We start from the raw sequence: 16,274 nt of genomic DNA on the forward strand, positions 1-16,274 counted from the left end.
CCTTTTATCTGCTCATTGTAATTGGGATAATGAGGGAATAACACACACCTGGCCATGGAACAGCTGAGAAGCCAATTGTCCCATTATTTTTGGTCCCTTAGCAAGTGGGAGGCACATATTCAAACTGTTGTAATTCCTACACTGTTCACCTGATTTGGATGTAAATACCCTCAAATTAAAGCTGACAGTCTGCAGTTAAAGCACATCTTGTTCGTTTCATTTCAAATCCATTGTGGTGGTGTATAGAGCCAAAAATGTTAGAATTGTGTTGATGTCCCAATATTTATGGACCTGACTGTATACCAGACCTGAATGGCTTGGTATGAATTGGGGAGACCCCATGCTGTTTTATTTATGTGCGTTGGAGAACTGTCACCTACTGATAACATAAACATACTTTTTTCTCTTTAAAAGTCACTATTGCTGTAGTATACATCACATAGATACACTCCTTCTGAGACAGGGTCAGGACATCCTCCAGGTATAGTTCTTAAAGGAATTTTGCATTATTAACATTTCACTTTAGGCATTAATAAAATCAGTATAACCTGCAAAAACAGTTAAAAACATTTTTTTAGTTTTAGTATATGTACCTCAGGGCAGTTCCCACCCCGCCCCATGGCATTTGGTTGACAATCCTTTGTCTATTAGCCTAGAAAGTGGCCATTACTATTGTTTCTAACATTCAACTCCCATCAAGTTCAACTTTAGTACATTTGGCTTATCACTAGTTGAGAACTACCCCCGTTACATTGTTGGTCAGTGGCAGAAAGAAATGTCTTTTTACAGTACCTTGAGCATGTGGTCCAAAAACAACTATTTGACATGCCTTCACTATACAGTATTTACAGGCACTTGTATAGTGCTGTCAATTTATGCATCACTTTTACACACATATTGTACATTCACATCAGTTCCTGCCCTCAAGGAGCTTACAATCTAAGGTCTCTAAGATTCATACATACCGTACACATACTAGAGACAATTTAGACAGGAGCCAATTAACCTATCAGCATGTCTTTTGAGTGTGGAAGGAAACCCATGCAAGCACTAGTGCTGCTGCATGATGATGAAGTCTATGGAGCAAAAGCATGATTTGAATAGACAACCATAGAGAATAGTGTGATTTCCATTGCTGTGCATGCCAGCAAACAGGAGAAAATGCACTAGTGTGCACTGCAAAATCTGTGCAGGTGGTGCTGTGGTTGGGATTTGAACCTGTAATCCTAGTGCTGCTAGGTGGAAGCACTAACCACTTAGGCACTGTGCTGCCCCCTAAAAAATTTAACAAATAGTTAAATTATAATTAATTAAACATTAAAATTAAAAAAAAAATTGCAAAAAAACAGACTAAAATTTCTAACCAGACTAAAAAGCCTTTCCCAATATGTGGCATAATTTAGCCACATCACTGTGTGCTGCGGTGCACTATGTGCGCTGCAAATCGCCATCTTCCTGGTAGGGGCCCCAGTGCATTACTTTGTCCAGAGGCCCATAATGCTGTTAGAGTGGTTCTAAAGGCTCAAGGTTTTTCATCTTCATACATTCTAAGAATGAAGGTAAAAAACCTTCTGTGTGTAGCACCCCCCGCCTCCCAATCCTTACCTGAGCCTCCTCCGATCCAGCGATGTTTTCAACAGCCTCCGCTGTCTGGGGACTCTTCCTTCTCATTGGCTGAGACAGCATCCGGAGCCCGTTGGCTCCCACTGCTGTCAATCACAGCAAGTGAGCCAATGAGGAGAGAGCGGGGGATGAGCATGTATCGATGCCCCTAGGGGGTGAGCGGCTTTCCCTGGGGGCACTGCTCAAGGGGGAGGAGCCAGGAGGGCAGGGGCCCAAAAAGAAGAGGATCAGGGCAGCTCTGTGCAAAACCACTGCACAGAGCAGGAAAGTATAGACATGTTTGTTATTTATTATTATTATTTTTTAAACAAAGCTTTTTTGCTTGTGGCCCTCCATGTGGGCCTGTCCCATGAATGTTGGGTCATAATAATGGCTGCTGTGTGGTGGCCATCTTTAAACCTGGGGCCCCATAATCTCTGTTGCCCAGGGGACCCATGAGTTGTTGGTTTGCCCTTGGCGAAGGCACTTCTTTTGGCGCAGTATAGTGATTTTGTTGCCCTATAGCCTTCAATGGGAATGCATGGAAACCACATGTAATATGCATGTAAAACACATGTATACATGTTTTGGCAGAGGTTTGTGTATAAAATGATCGATTCTTCTGCAAAAAAAAAAAAGCATGAAGCATAAAAACGCAGCAAAATGTAAAAAATGTACAAAAACATGCTACAAAAAAATGCACTGAAAAGTGCATCATCATGCAGCAGTACTAGTTTGACCCTCCATGTCTTTATCTTCAAACCACAGTTACAATATCTCTGCACAGCGGCTAAGTAGTTAGCACTTCCGACTGGCAGTACTTGGGTCTTTGGTTTGAATCCCAACCACGGCACCACCTGCCTGGAGTTTGCATGTTCTCCCTGTGCCTGCGTGGGTTTCCTCCGGGTACTCCGGTTTCCTCCTAAACTCCAAAAGACATGCTGGTAGGTGAATTGGCTCTAGTATGTGTATGTATGAATGTGAGTTAGGGCCCTTAGATTGTACACCCTTTGAGGGTTAGGGACTGATGTGAATGTATATATATGTAAAGCACTGCGTAAATTGACGTCGCTATATAAGTACCTGAAATAAATAAATAGGGCTCTTTCATAGTGGTCCGCATGGTAAACCCCAGCATTTTACCATGCAGGCTAGTGCCTATGAGAGGTCTTGCATGATGTAGTGCATTGTTTGTTTCAGCACACTGCACTGTATACTTTTTTTCTTTTTTTCAACCTTATTTGAAGCATCATGTCGTTACGCTTCAATTATGTCTCTGCAGAGCAACACAGCGCCTTATGCTGCAATGACATGCAGTGACATCCAGTGCACTGCTAAAAAATATAGTATGTCTGTATGTCTCTGCATCGCATATTACACCAGCGATGTGGTGTGAACGGGTTACACAAATATAGTTTTCCATGTACTCTACTGTAGTGGTGATCTGTGCAGAAAAACACAAGTCAGTGCACATAGTGTGAATGTACCCTTGGGCTTCAATCATGCGGCTGTAAAAAACGCATTTACAAGAGCTTTTTATTAACAGATCTGAATCCAGCTGTGTTGTTTTGAATGAGACATTCAAACAGGTGCGTAAACATGCACTGCATTCAGATTCATAACTCAAAATCCAAAAATCTGCAATCGAGGACATACAGTATGTATTCCAGATGCAGGTAGTGAAGAACAACAAAACAGAACAATTTTAAGCAAGTACTTACTTATTGTTACTAATGGAACATTTTGCTCTATAAACAAAAAAAGACAATTTAGAAAAAAAACCCAATATTTTTTACTTTTTGCTATAAAACATTTCCAGTAAAAACATTTTAAAAATCAAATTTTGTCATAAATTTTGGCCAAAATGTATTCTGCTACGTTTTTTCTAAAAAAGCCAATATGTGTAAATTAATTGGTTTATGTGAAATTTATAGCATCTACAAATGTATTTAAACTGGATTTTTTATTTATTTATTTTTTATACTAGTAATGGCGGCGATCAGTGACTTGTAGAGTGACTGCGGCAGGTATTCTGACACGGGGGGGGGGGGGAACTGACTGTCGTTAACATCCCCAGTGACGGTGGTCAGTGCTAATAAAAAACCACTGACACTGTACTAATGACCCTGGGCAGGAAAGGGTTAACATCTGGGGTGATCAAAGGGTTAACTGTGTGCAGTTTTACTGTGTCATCATGTTGCTTTGTATTGCTCTGCTATGGAGAGCAATACAAAGCAGCATGCTGGAGCTGACAGGGGAGAGATCTGACAAGGGAGAGATCTGTATTGTTCACATACTGGCCGGGACCCGGTGATCGACATCTGAAGCTGCCAATGGCGGTACGGGCATGTCCCCTACCCAGAGATACAAAATAAGTGATTTTGCGCAGCCCTGCCGCCCTGTAGTAGTAGTTCTTCTATAGGTCAGTTGGGAAGCGGTTAAAATGCAACAATATGTTGCTACGCGGTGTCGTGGGTTGCAATGCGCTGTGCTGTGTAAACATGCAACATGTCGGACTTTTTTCTGCACACACCAATGCAGCACATCAGAATTTGAAATAAAAGGACATGAGGCAAACTGCCTTGCCTATGCTTTGGGGGCTTTGTCTGTGCTGATTGGTGCTGCTGTGAATAAGCCCCTATACTGGCTAGCCAAATAGCATGCATTGCAGAGGTTGTGTACAGAGATCTACTACCAGCAGTCTGCTGAAAAAGGCATTGGTGTCAGAACACAATGCCTATCTTTAGATCCACACTGGCCTGTCTAGTATCTACTTCTCCAGTACTGGGTAGGACTTTCCTTGTCTAGTATAATAGACTTCACTTCCACTCTCCACATCTGACTGCCAGTCCCACTGAACACACTAGTAATTCATCCATAAAAAAAGAGAAAAATGTCACACATCCAGGCGGATCCCTGTGCTGCTGATCATTGGTTGGAGTGCACCTCCCTCCCCACCACCCCCTGCTTCCCATGCTGCCTGTCAGGACACCCGACACCCTCTCTAGCTGCACACTAAACACTTCATTTCTGCTGCCAGATCCAGCCAGAGAGGATCCCTGCACGGAGGGAGAACAGAGCCTGGAGGAGACCCCCAAACTGTAAGTCCCCCCCTTCTATAGCAGCTCCTTGGTGGGGCTGCAGCTTTGCTGGTCTGGAAAGGGTGAAACTTATTTGGAAGGTGTGTCTGCAGGGAAGGAGTTCCCTCTCACATCTGGGATGATCTGTGTTCTTGTATGCTCTGCACACTGCCACCATACTGATCTCTGTTCATATATCCTGCACACTGCCACCATACTGATCTCTGTTCATATATCCTGCACACTGTCATTATACTGATCCCTGTTCATATATCCTGCACACTGCCACCATACTGATCTCTGTTCATATATCCTGCACACTGCCACCATACTGATCTCTGTTCATATATCCTGCACACTGCCACCATACTGATCTCTGTTCATATATCCTGCACACTGCCACCATACTGATCTCTGTTCATATATCCTGCACACTGCCACCATACTGATCTCTGTTCATATATCCTGCACACTGCCACCATACTGATCTCTGTTCATATATCCTGCACACTGCCACCATACTGATCCCTTTTCATATATCCTGCACACTGCCACCATACTGATCCCTGTTCATATATCCTGCACACTGCCACCATACTGATCCCTGTTCATATATTCCCTGCACACTGCCACCATACTGATCCCTGTTCATATATCCTGCACACTGCCACCATGCTGATCCCTGTTCATATATTCCCTGCACACTGCCACCATACTGATCCCTGTTTATATATCCTGCATACTGTCACCATGCTGATCCCTGTTCATATATCCTGCATACTGTCACCATACTGATCTCTGTTCATATATCCTGCACACTGCCACCATACTGATCTCTGCTCATATATCCTGCATACTGTCACCATACTGATCTCTGTTCATATATGCCCTGCATATTGTCACCATACTGATCTCTGTTCATACAACCTGAACACTCACCATACTGATCTCTGTTCATATATCCTGCATACTGTCATCATACTGATCTCTGTTCATACAACCTGAACACTCATCATATTGATCTCTGTTCATATATGCCTTGCATACTGTCACCATACTGATCTCTGTTCATATATCCTGCATACTGTCACTATACTGATCTCTGTCCATATATCCTGCATACTGTCACCATACTGATCTCTGTTCATATATCCTGCATACTGTCACTATACTGATCTCTGTCCATATATCCTGCATACTGTCACCATACTGATCTCTGTTCATATATCCTGCATACTGTCACCATACTGATCTCTGTTCATATATCCTGCATACTGTCACCATACTGATCTCTGTTCATATATCCTGCATACTGTCACCATACTGATCTCTGTTCATATATGCCCTGCATACTGTCACCATACTGATCTCTGTTCATACAACCTGAACACTCACCATACTGATCTCTGTTCATATATCCTGCATACTGTCACCATACTGATCTCTGTTCATATACCCTGCATACTGTCACCATACTGATCTCTGTTCATATATCCTGCATACTGTCATCATACTGATCTCTGTTCATACAACCTGAACACTGTCATCATACTGATCTCTGTTCATACAACCTGAACACTGTCATCATACTGATCTCTGTTCATATATCCTGCATACTTCATCATACTGATCTCTGTTCATATATCCTCCATACTGTCATCATACTGATCTCTGTTCATATATGCCCTGCATACTGTCACCATACTGATCTCTGTTCATATATCCTGCATACTGTCACCATACTGATCTCTGTTCATATATCCTGCATACTGTCACCATACTGATCTCTGTTCATATATGCCCTGCATACTGTCACCATACTGATCTCTGTTCATATATCCTGCATACCGTCACCATACTGATCTCTGTTCATATATGCCCTGCACACTGTCATCATACTGATCTCTGTTCATATATGCCCTGCACACTGTCACCATACTGATCTCTGTTCATATATGCCCTGCACACTGTCACCATACTGATCTGTGCACATATATGTCCTGCACACTGTCACCATACTGATCTGTGCACATATATGTCCTGAACACTGTCACCATACTGATCTGTGCACATATATATCCTGCACACTGTCGCCATTCATTGGTTTGTAGATTAACATAGTTGGAATATCGAGAATATCGAGTCAGGCAGGTCCTTGCACTGTATAGTTGATGGTAGATCTAAAGAAAGTCGTACAATCAGATTCTTTAGTGTTTTGTGACCCTTAAAAGTGTAACTAGAGTAGGAGATACCCCTGTTCCAACAGCCCGGTGCCTGCGAGGTCTATGCTGGGACTAGCATCTTCTCCTCGGCTGGTCTTTGGGCGTTTTGATTGGCCGGTGCAAGATGAAATCACTCCGGCACATGCATGGGAGTCGTTCATCCCAGAACGCTGAGCTGCGCATGCAAACAGGCAGGTAAGTTTACTTTATTGTAGAAAAGACATTTCATGTACTGTAATAAAGAGCATGCAGGATTACATTTTTTTGGTTTACTTTAGTTCAACTTTAGACATTGTTCACACTAACATTGATCTGCAAGCTGTATTTTGTACGGTCACAGCAGCCCATTCATATGAATGGGCTGCCATGCCTCCTAAAATGCAGAAAAAAGATCCCTGCTCCAATTTTGGAATTGCAGCTCACACGGGAACTGCAAGTGCAGGGCAGTCCCCAGGGCAAGAGCGATTTCCAGTGCATGCGGTGTTCCATTCGGATTCATGGCACCCCACACACATTTCCTGAATTTTTCTGTGTGAGTGGTTGCGGTTGGTGAGGTCCCGCAGTGCCAATCATACATGCACATGTGAACCTAGCCTTAGGGACGTTTAGAATGTTACACTTGTTGCAGGTACTTTTATGGTAAATATTTGTGCAAAATCAGATCCTTTTCTCAGTTTTATACTTCCCTTTAGACATTAGATGGGGTGAGCATATATGATCGGACTGGACTGTCCTAGTGTTGGAGGGCACTTCATAGGCTGTGCCTACCTAGCAGATGTATTACAATTCGGAAGAAAGGAAGAGTATTACAATAGGTTTCAAAGCTGCCCAGTTAAAGTTTATATAACCCAAACCTTTTTTTTTACAGCAGCCAGGAGATAGAAACCCTGGCAGGTTTTTATTGCTGGCTGTCACCTTATCAGCCCTGGGTCACACCTGAGCATTTTAAAGCACCTTTCTAGAAGTGCTTCAAACTCTCTTGATGATTGGCACAGGCACACTGAAAGCAAGGAAAAATCCCAATTTTGTCTTTTAAAACTTAAGAACAGGAATTGAGGCAAAATCTTCTAATTGGGATATTCCATTTAAAAGTGAATTTGCTCTGATTCACAGTTGGGTCTAAAGTACAGGAAATTAATGGAAATGTCCCCAGGAGAACATAGGGTTGAGTCCTCATGCACACTGGACATTTTTGCAGATGCTGTTTTTGGCTTTTGACGTTTTTTTCCTACAGCCAGTAAACCCCCAGCATATTATCCTATGTGTCCATGCACACATAGAACGTTTTATGGCAGGGATGTTTTTTGGCTGGAAAAAAACCCCAGGACTAGTGGGTTTCTAGAGGAGTTTTTTAGCTGTACAAATGCTCTAATGCTGAAAAATGAAGCAAAATGTGGTAAAATGCTGCAAACCGGCGTTTTTGGACTTTTTTTTTAACAAAAAAGGCTAAAAATTGCAAATGTGGAAAAAGGCAGGAGAACGCCACTAAGTATAGCAAAATGTTGCTAAACGCTCATGCAAAATGCTAAAAAAAGATGAAAAATTCAGGTTTTTAACATGACTTTACACAGCTAACATTACCAGCATTCTCAAAACACCCCGTGTGCATGGAAGAAAAAAAATAAATGGCAGTTTTAACCGTTTTATACTCTATCCACAATGAGAAGAAAGTTTTGGCTTTAGGTATACTTAATAATTCCTAGGACAGCCAGTGGGCATCTATGAGGATGCAGGTTCTTCTTTTTCTTGGTGATGGATCCTGTAATGGGTTAGAATAATTGACTTCTATAATAGAATTCGTCATCCATAATAATGGATACCCAAATCTCTTTTTACTATTTCTTTTTCCTCTTCCATTCCACCTAAATGCTACCCAGGTAGACTGTTATCAGATGGAATGTCAGCAGGCAATATACTGATTTTTGGAAGAGATCTAAACAGATCCTTCACTGCAGGAAATTGGCATGCATTGTGGTACATTTAGGATTAGTGCAGTTATGAACTGTAAGGTGTTCTCCGCAGAACAAAAGTGGTAAACCACCAACATTAAACTGTATGCATATCCAAAACTGATTTTATTTATTTTGTTTGTTTTTGGCTAGAGTAGGAGATGGTTAATAACCCTGTCAGTTTGCATTTTGATGTATGTGTCCTTTTGCCTTCATGAATCCACCAATTACATTATTATTATTATTATTTTACACCCAAACGCTTTTATTCAAAGATGTCACATGCCTGATGAAGGGGTCCTGCTTGGCTCGAAATGTTGCACCTTTCCTCTGTGATGTGATCTTTGAATACATTTTTGGATGTTACGTGATGATCCATTGTGTGCTGGCAGATATGTGCGTTGATCTGTGATATTACTAGTTCCCAGCTAGCTGTGGCTGCAGCAAACACTACATTTTCAGGTTATTCCAGGAACATGTGCGATGGGAATATTGCTAATCCTCCTCTTCTATGACACAACAGGTAGTTAGGAAAATCTCTCAAGTAAGGAAAATTGCTTCTTAGATAAGTGTCACATAACAGGTGACTTTATGGGATGATTTTCGCTGCATTCTAGTTCCGCATTCTCTTCACATTTGGGGTTATTTTTTTTTTCTAAAAAGTGCAAAATCTGGTGCAGCTCTACATAGAAACCAATCAGGTTTCATTTTTTTTTTTTGTCAAAGGTTAGTTGAAAAAGCTGAAGTCTGAAGCTGATTTGCTTCCATGCACAGTTGTGCTTGACTTTGAACTCTCCAGTTTTAGTAAATCAACCCCAGAGTGTTATTATTATTATTATTATTAGACAGGATTTCTATAGCGCCAACGGTTTGCTCAGCACTTTACATTATAGTGGGAGACAATACAGTAACAATACAGTTCAATACAAGAGTGTTCATTTATTAGTGTTTTTTCTCACAATTCACCCAAAATTCACATTTTTCTAATTATTATATGGAAAATGTGTTGACCTTGGGTGAAAATTGTATGAATCAGGAAGGGGTGCATTGATAAACAGACCCCAGAGAGCAGTAAAAATCTATTAGAGGTTCTAACCCTTCACTCTATCCAAAGCTGCAAACAATTGTAGCTGAAGTTGCATTTTAACATAAATCTGCTATTCGGTGTTCTAAAGCTGCGAAGTGGATAGCAAAGAGAGACATTGCCCATTACTGGTCTCAATAACATAAGCTTCACTGTATGTTTGAATTGCATGAATTTTAGAGCAGCAACGAGAGTCAACAATGACTGGGTATCATCAGGCTAAGAAGATAAATGTGGTGATTGTAGGACCATTTTTGAAGCTACTCGTAGGATTGTGACATTTGGTTCAAATGCAAAATAAATACTTTTTTAAAGTTTTACTGTATAATGATGTGGCCAAAAGTATCAAATATTTGATGACTTTGTACCAAGCTCTGCTGCTCTACAGTCAAATCTCTCATCATAGAATATACTGAAACCCAGAACAGCTAACCTTCTGTAGCCAGCCATGGACCTTTTGTATGTTTGAGTGTTCCTGTACACCAGGGGTGTCAAACTGGTGGCCCTCCAGCTGTTGCGAAACTACAAGTCTCTTCATACCTCTACCTTTGGGAGTCATGCTTGTAACTGTCAATCTTGCAATGCCTCATGGGACTTGTAGTTTGTCAACAGCTGGAGGGCCGCCAGTTTGACACCTGTGCTGTAGACCAAGTAAAAATGAACAATCTCATATCTGTATAGAACCCAAAGGTTAGGGAATCATTAAATTAAAGGAGAACTCAACTAAGATAACGACTACTGAGAAAACGCATAATTATTATATTATTGTTATTATTATTATACAGGATTTATACAGCACCAACAGTTTGCACAGCACTTTACAAAATGAAGGTAGACATTACAGTTACCATATAATTTGGTACAACAGGAAACAGAGGGCCCTGCTCGTTAGAGTTTACAATCTAGGAGTAATATCTGGTTGTATACATTTGCCATTTTTCTTTTTACAATTGTGACCTAAAGAAGAGCATATTGCAATTTTTGATGGGATTGCATTGTGTGCAGTGGCTTATTTATATTTAGGAGACAAGATAACGATGACACAGGCAAGCCTGTTTTCCAATTTGTACAAAAAGTGAAAAACAGAAGTGAGTAAATGAATATTCATCTTCTAGTGTAGTTATTCCTCAATGCCTTTTTTTTTGCGCTGAGAGCTCTTTTTTAAGCACATCTGTATATCTTTTTAATTGACAGAGCAACCGGCTACATCCGGTAGTGATGGAATGTTTATTTTTACATGGAGCATACATATAAACCATGGAGTTATTCTTTGCTCGTGCTCTTTTTATATATGTGTTGCTTAATAGGTGACACTTGATAGGCTAGAGAGGAGATTCTGTGATTGCGTTCTCATCAAGGCTATGTGACTGTCACTTGCTACTTGTTAGGGATGTCCTGGCCTAACATCCAGTCCTGAACATCACTTCAGAATAAGCACTTTGTTGTATGTTTATGTCCTACAGATAGCCTGGGGTTTGTACATACCACAAGCTGATATGAAAACATCCCTAAGTCCTACGTTTATTAAAAGAGGTGATTTTTGGAATTACTTTTCATAAAATTCTACTTGTTTGCCAAGCCATTGGTCATCACAGGTGCCCCCTATAAGAGCTACTTCACTAGTTCCTTCCAGAGAGATTTCAGGAGTAAATTGTAAGATCTTAGGGTGGAAAAAGATTTATTTTCTTTCCAGAGATGACAAATCATGCCAGATCGCCTGGAGTGTGTGCGGAAGATCTTGCGCAGGCGTCATTAAAGGCCCAGCGCAAAGAACGAGGAAGAAAAAGACAGCTACCAATAACTAGTTTTTAGAAATGGCAGCTTCGAATTCGGAGTGCAGGCAGGACAGACCACTGGAAATGTGGCAAAGATCATTTGGACAGAATTGTGTTGCTTATGAGATATTTGGGAATTCCAGGTCACCAGCCATCCATGTTGGTAAAAGCAAACAGTCTTTATTTTTTAAAAGGTAAGGTCCATTAATTTCAGGTATAAAACAAAACTTCAGCTCACCGCCAGTGTCCAGTAAGAGAGTTTAAAGTCGCTTCCCACTCCAGTTGTCCAAAAAAAGGTAAAAACAGTTCAGCAGCATCTCAGTAACATACCATATAGCACACCTCATGGACACGTGCTGACTGCTTCCTGCCATTTTTTCCCTCTCTGACAGGTGGGCTAGCCCTTTCAAGACCAAAGTACCCATAGTCACGGTTGGAGGCTCTTTCCCACACAGAATCTCTTTAAGCCTCTGAATTCCGGGTCCCATATCAAAAGTGTAAATCAGTTTTTCCTTTCTACCAGATCACCTTGGAACCCTTTACCCTGCATGGGTAAGAATCCCTGAACACTCCTTTTGTCTCTCTCTTCCTCCTTAAAGGGATCACAACCCAAACAATGGGGGCACATACCTTCCATCCAGGACCCGTTCCTGGTCTCCTGTGCACTATATATAAGTCTACCTGTTTCCCTAAATACAGTTGAATAGCACTGATGCTTTATTAAGAGAGGGGTAGGAGAAAGGGTAATACTTCTTGAAATAAGATAAGCCATAGGGAGTGCATTGTTTTCAGCGTTGGCTGACTTATAAACCTGCAAGAAGGAAGGAGCAGAGCAGGAAGAAGAGCCTGCCTTTGTAATCAAATATGGCAGCCCCGTGTACAGGTATATTCAGGGGTGTATTTGGCGTGAGGCAAACAAGGCATTTGCCTAGGGTGGCACTTTTTAGAGGGGCAACGCCGCCCCCCCCTTTCCCACAAAAGGGACACTTCTGTGGGAAAGGGACAGGGCCTTCTGTGTCTTACCTGTATCCGCGACTCTGTGTCCCACTTCGATCCGGTCCACGAGGCACTGCTGGAGGAGGGGTGGAGAGGGTGTCTGTCTGGTATCTTCATCTCCATGGATCTTGATCGCGATGTGGGCAGGATTACATGCCACCTCTCTTATCTGGCTACACCCCTGGGATCACTGGGCAGCCTATGGAAGCCTGTGCCTCCCTCTGCAAGCTCTGCCTCCTCCCCAGTGATTGGCCACCGGATCTGTAGCTCAGTAAAGACACACCGGCAAGGAGGCGGAGTTTGGAGAGGAGGAGCTGAGCGGCAGCGCAAAGATCAAAGAAGATTGAGTGAGGGACCAGCTAGAGCTGGTGAAGAGGAGGAGAGTGGCCGGAGAAGGAAGACAGCTAATTGGTCAGGTAAGTGTGGCCAGAGCAGATGGTGCTGCAGCAGCTGGGTATGCTGGCTGTGGATGGGAGAGGGAGGGAGCCCGGGCTGGAGCAGGGGTCAGCAAAGTAAGCATCATTGGTATCAGTGGGAGGAATAGTGCCCCATCATTGGTGTCAGCGTTGGAGAAATAGTGCCCTGTCATTGGTGCCACTGACACCAATGAGGGGGCACTTTTCCTCCCACTGACACCAATGAGGGGGCACTTTTCCTCCCACTGACACCAATGATGAGGCACTATTCCTCCCACTGACACCAATGATGGGGCACTTTTCTTCCCACTGACACCAATGAGAGGACACTTTTCCTCCCACTGACACCAATGAGGGTGCACTTTTCCTCCCACTGACACCAATGACGGGGCACTATTCCTCCCACTGACACCAATAACGGGGGAACTATTCCTCCCACTGACACCAATGATGGGGCACTATTCCTCCCACTGACACCAATGATGGGGCACTATTCCTCCCACTCACACCAATGATGAGGAACTATTCCTCCCGCTGATACCAATGATGGGGCACTATTCCTCCCACTGACACTAATGATGGGGCACTATTCCTCCCACTGACACCAATGATGAGGAACTATTCCTCCCACTGATACCAATGATGGGGCACTATTCCTCCCACTGACACTAATGATTGGGCACTATTCCTCCCACTGACACCAATGATGGGGAACTATTCCTCCCACTGACACTAATGATGGGGCACTATTTCTCCCACTGACACCAGTGAAGGGACACTATTCCACCACTGACACCAGTGATGGGGCATTATTCCTCCCACTGACACCAATGATGGGACACTATTTCTCCCACTGACACCAATGATGGGGCACTATTCCTTCCACTGATACCAATGATGGGGCACTATTCCTCACACTAACACTAATGATGGGGCACTATTCCTCCCACTGACATCAATGATGGGGCACTATTCCTTCCCCTAATACCAATGATGGGGCACTATTCCTCCCACTGACACCAATGATGGGGCACTATTCCTCCCACTTACACCAATGATGTGGCACTATTCCTCCCCCTAATACCAATGATGGGGCACTATTCCTCCCACTAACACCAATGATGGGGCACTATTCCACCCACTGACACTGATGATGGAGCACCATCGTTGGTGTCAGTGGGAGGAATAGTGCCCCATCATTGGTGTCAGTGTGGGAGGAATAGTGCCCCACCGTTGTTGACAGTGGGAGGAATAGTGCCCCATCATTGGTGTCAGTGGGAGGAATAGTGTCCCAACATTGGTGTCAATAGGAGGAATAGTGCCCCATCATTGGTGTCAGTGGGAGGAGGTCAAATAGGAAGAGGTAGATCCTAAAGATGAAGGGGTGGAGTTTACAGATAAATGGGTGGGTCTTAAACAGGAAGGGGTGGGATAATTTAGATGCAGGGGGTGCCCGATTTTAGCCTTGCCTAGGGCAGCACAAAACCAAAATACACCACTGGGTATATTTATAAGCTATATGCAGAACCAGGGTTCCTAAACCAGTCACTGAAAAAGTAGTTTCAAGTTAAGCTGATCCCTTCCATGTAGATTAAAAACAAATAAAGTAGACAATACATTTTCTTTAAAACATCCTTGCTTTCTGTGTCATCTTTTGGGGTTACCATAGGCTTCATCAGCCTGACTGTCCACTGCTCTAACCACAGATACTCTGCACCTAGTAATCAAAAGAATATGTGCTCCCTGTAGTTCCTGATAGAAGGAAGAATAACTGTTTGCAGGATCGCAGTCAGCAGTCTTTCCAGAGATCATTTTTTCATACAGATCTTTCTGTTTATTTCATGATCCTATATTGTAAATTTCGGAGAATGACCTAACTTAACCTAATAACTTTCCTCCCTGAGGCATCTAAAACAACGCCCTTTTCATTCCATCTACCAAGTCACAAATCGTTTATTACATAGCATAGTTAGCTGATAGAGGCTGCCGAAAGCAGTATTTATTACTCATTTTAAGAATTGAAAAGTTACTATAAGGAAATGAATACATGAACTTTCTACAAAAAAAAACTCCAATGCATGTGATGCTTTGATAACAACAGATGGTACCTTTCATAGCCTTGCAGGGTAGGATATGATAAAAGTTAGAAGGAGCAACTTAGGGCTAATTTATAAATTAGAAAGCAAAGAAAAACAAGAATGAAATCTTGTAAACTGCATGCTTTGATCCTCCCGAATATATGTATGCAGCTTTGTCCCGTGTGCTGAGCATCGCACAGTTTATGACGAGGTAAATGCCTGGATTTCTGTGTGCAATTCTTCACAGGTCAGACAGATCTATTGCAAATTTTCAGCAGAATCAATACTTTGATTATTCTGCTGATATGATTGTTCCTACCCATAACAACCAATTAAAATTCACTTCTAGATGTATACCCTCCGGCACTTGCTATGGGCAGTACAGGTGAAGACAAAAAGAGATCCAGATGAAATGTTTGAATGACCTCTTCATATATAAACGTACATAATGCAATGATGCAAGAGTCTTTTACTCTCTAGCTTACTTTTTTTTTGCATAGCTGATACATTTAGATCAGTGGTTCTCAACCTTTCTAATGCCGCGACCCCTTAATACAGTTCCTCATGTTGTGGTGACCCCCAACCATAAAATTATTTTCGTTGCTACTTCATAACTGTAATTTTGCAGTGGGAGGACTAGCGCCCCATCACTGATGTCAGTGGGATGAATAGTGTCCCATCGTTGGTATCAGTGGGAGGAATAGTGCCCCATCGTTGGTGTCAGTGGGAGGAATAGTGCCTCATCGTTGGCGTCAGTGGGAGGAATAGTGCCTCATCGTTGGCGTCAGTGGGGGGAGGAATAGTGCCCCATCGTTGGCGTCAGTGGGGGGAGGAATAGTGCCCCATCGTTGGCGTCAGTGAGGGGAGGAATAGTGCCCCATCGTTGGCGTCAGTGGGGGGAGGAATAGTGCCCCATCGTTGGCGTCAGTGGGGGGAGGAATAGTGCCCCATCGTTGGCGTCAGTGGGGGGAGGAATAGTGCCCCATCGTTGGCGTCAGTGGGGGGAGGAATAGTGCCCCATCGTTGGCGTCAGTGGGGGGAGGAATAGTGCCCCATCGTTGGCGTCAGTGGG

The 16,274-nt window shown here is 42.8% G+C and overlaps 1 protein-coding gene across 2 annotated transcripts in view; it reads left to right on the top strand.

Annotated features, from left to right (window-relative positions):
• Positions 1-4,560: 4,560 nt before the first annotated feature.
• The window catches only part of SLC7A2 (solute carrier family 7 member 2), a 138,194-nt gene continuing 126,480 nt past the window's right edge, over positions 4,561-16,274 (top strand). The window contains exon 1 of one of the 2 annotated variants that reach the window (XM_089669315.1): positions 4,561-4,703. The gene's annotated coding sequence lies outside the window, so the exon portion shown is untranslated. The remainder of the gene's footprint in view (positions 4,704-16,274) is intronic. The other variant, XM_089669317.1, reaches the window with a different exon arrangement.

Source organism: Staurois parvus, unplaced genomic scaffold (genome assembly GCF_062004578.1).
Source record: "Staurois parvus isolate SC_StPar_1 unplaced genomic scaffold, SC_StPar_1.0 ptg000071l, whole genome shotgun sequence".
NCBI classification, from domain to species: domain Eukaryota; kingdom Metazoa; phylum Chordata; class Amphibia; order Anura; family Ranidae; genus Staurois; species Staurois parvus.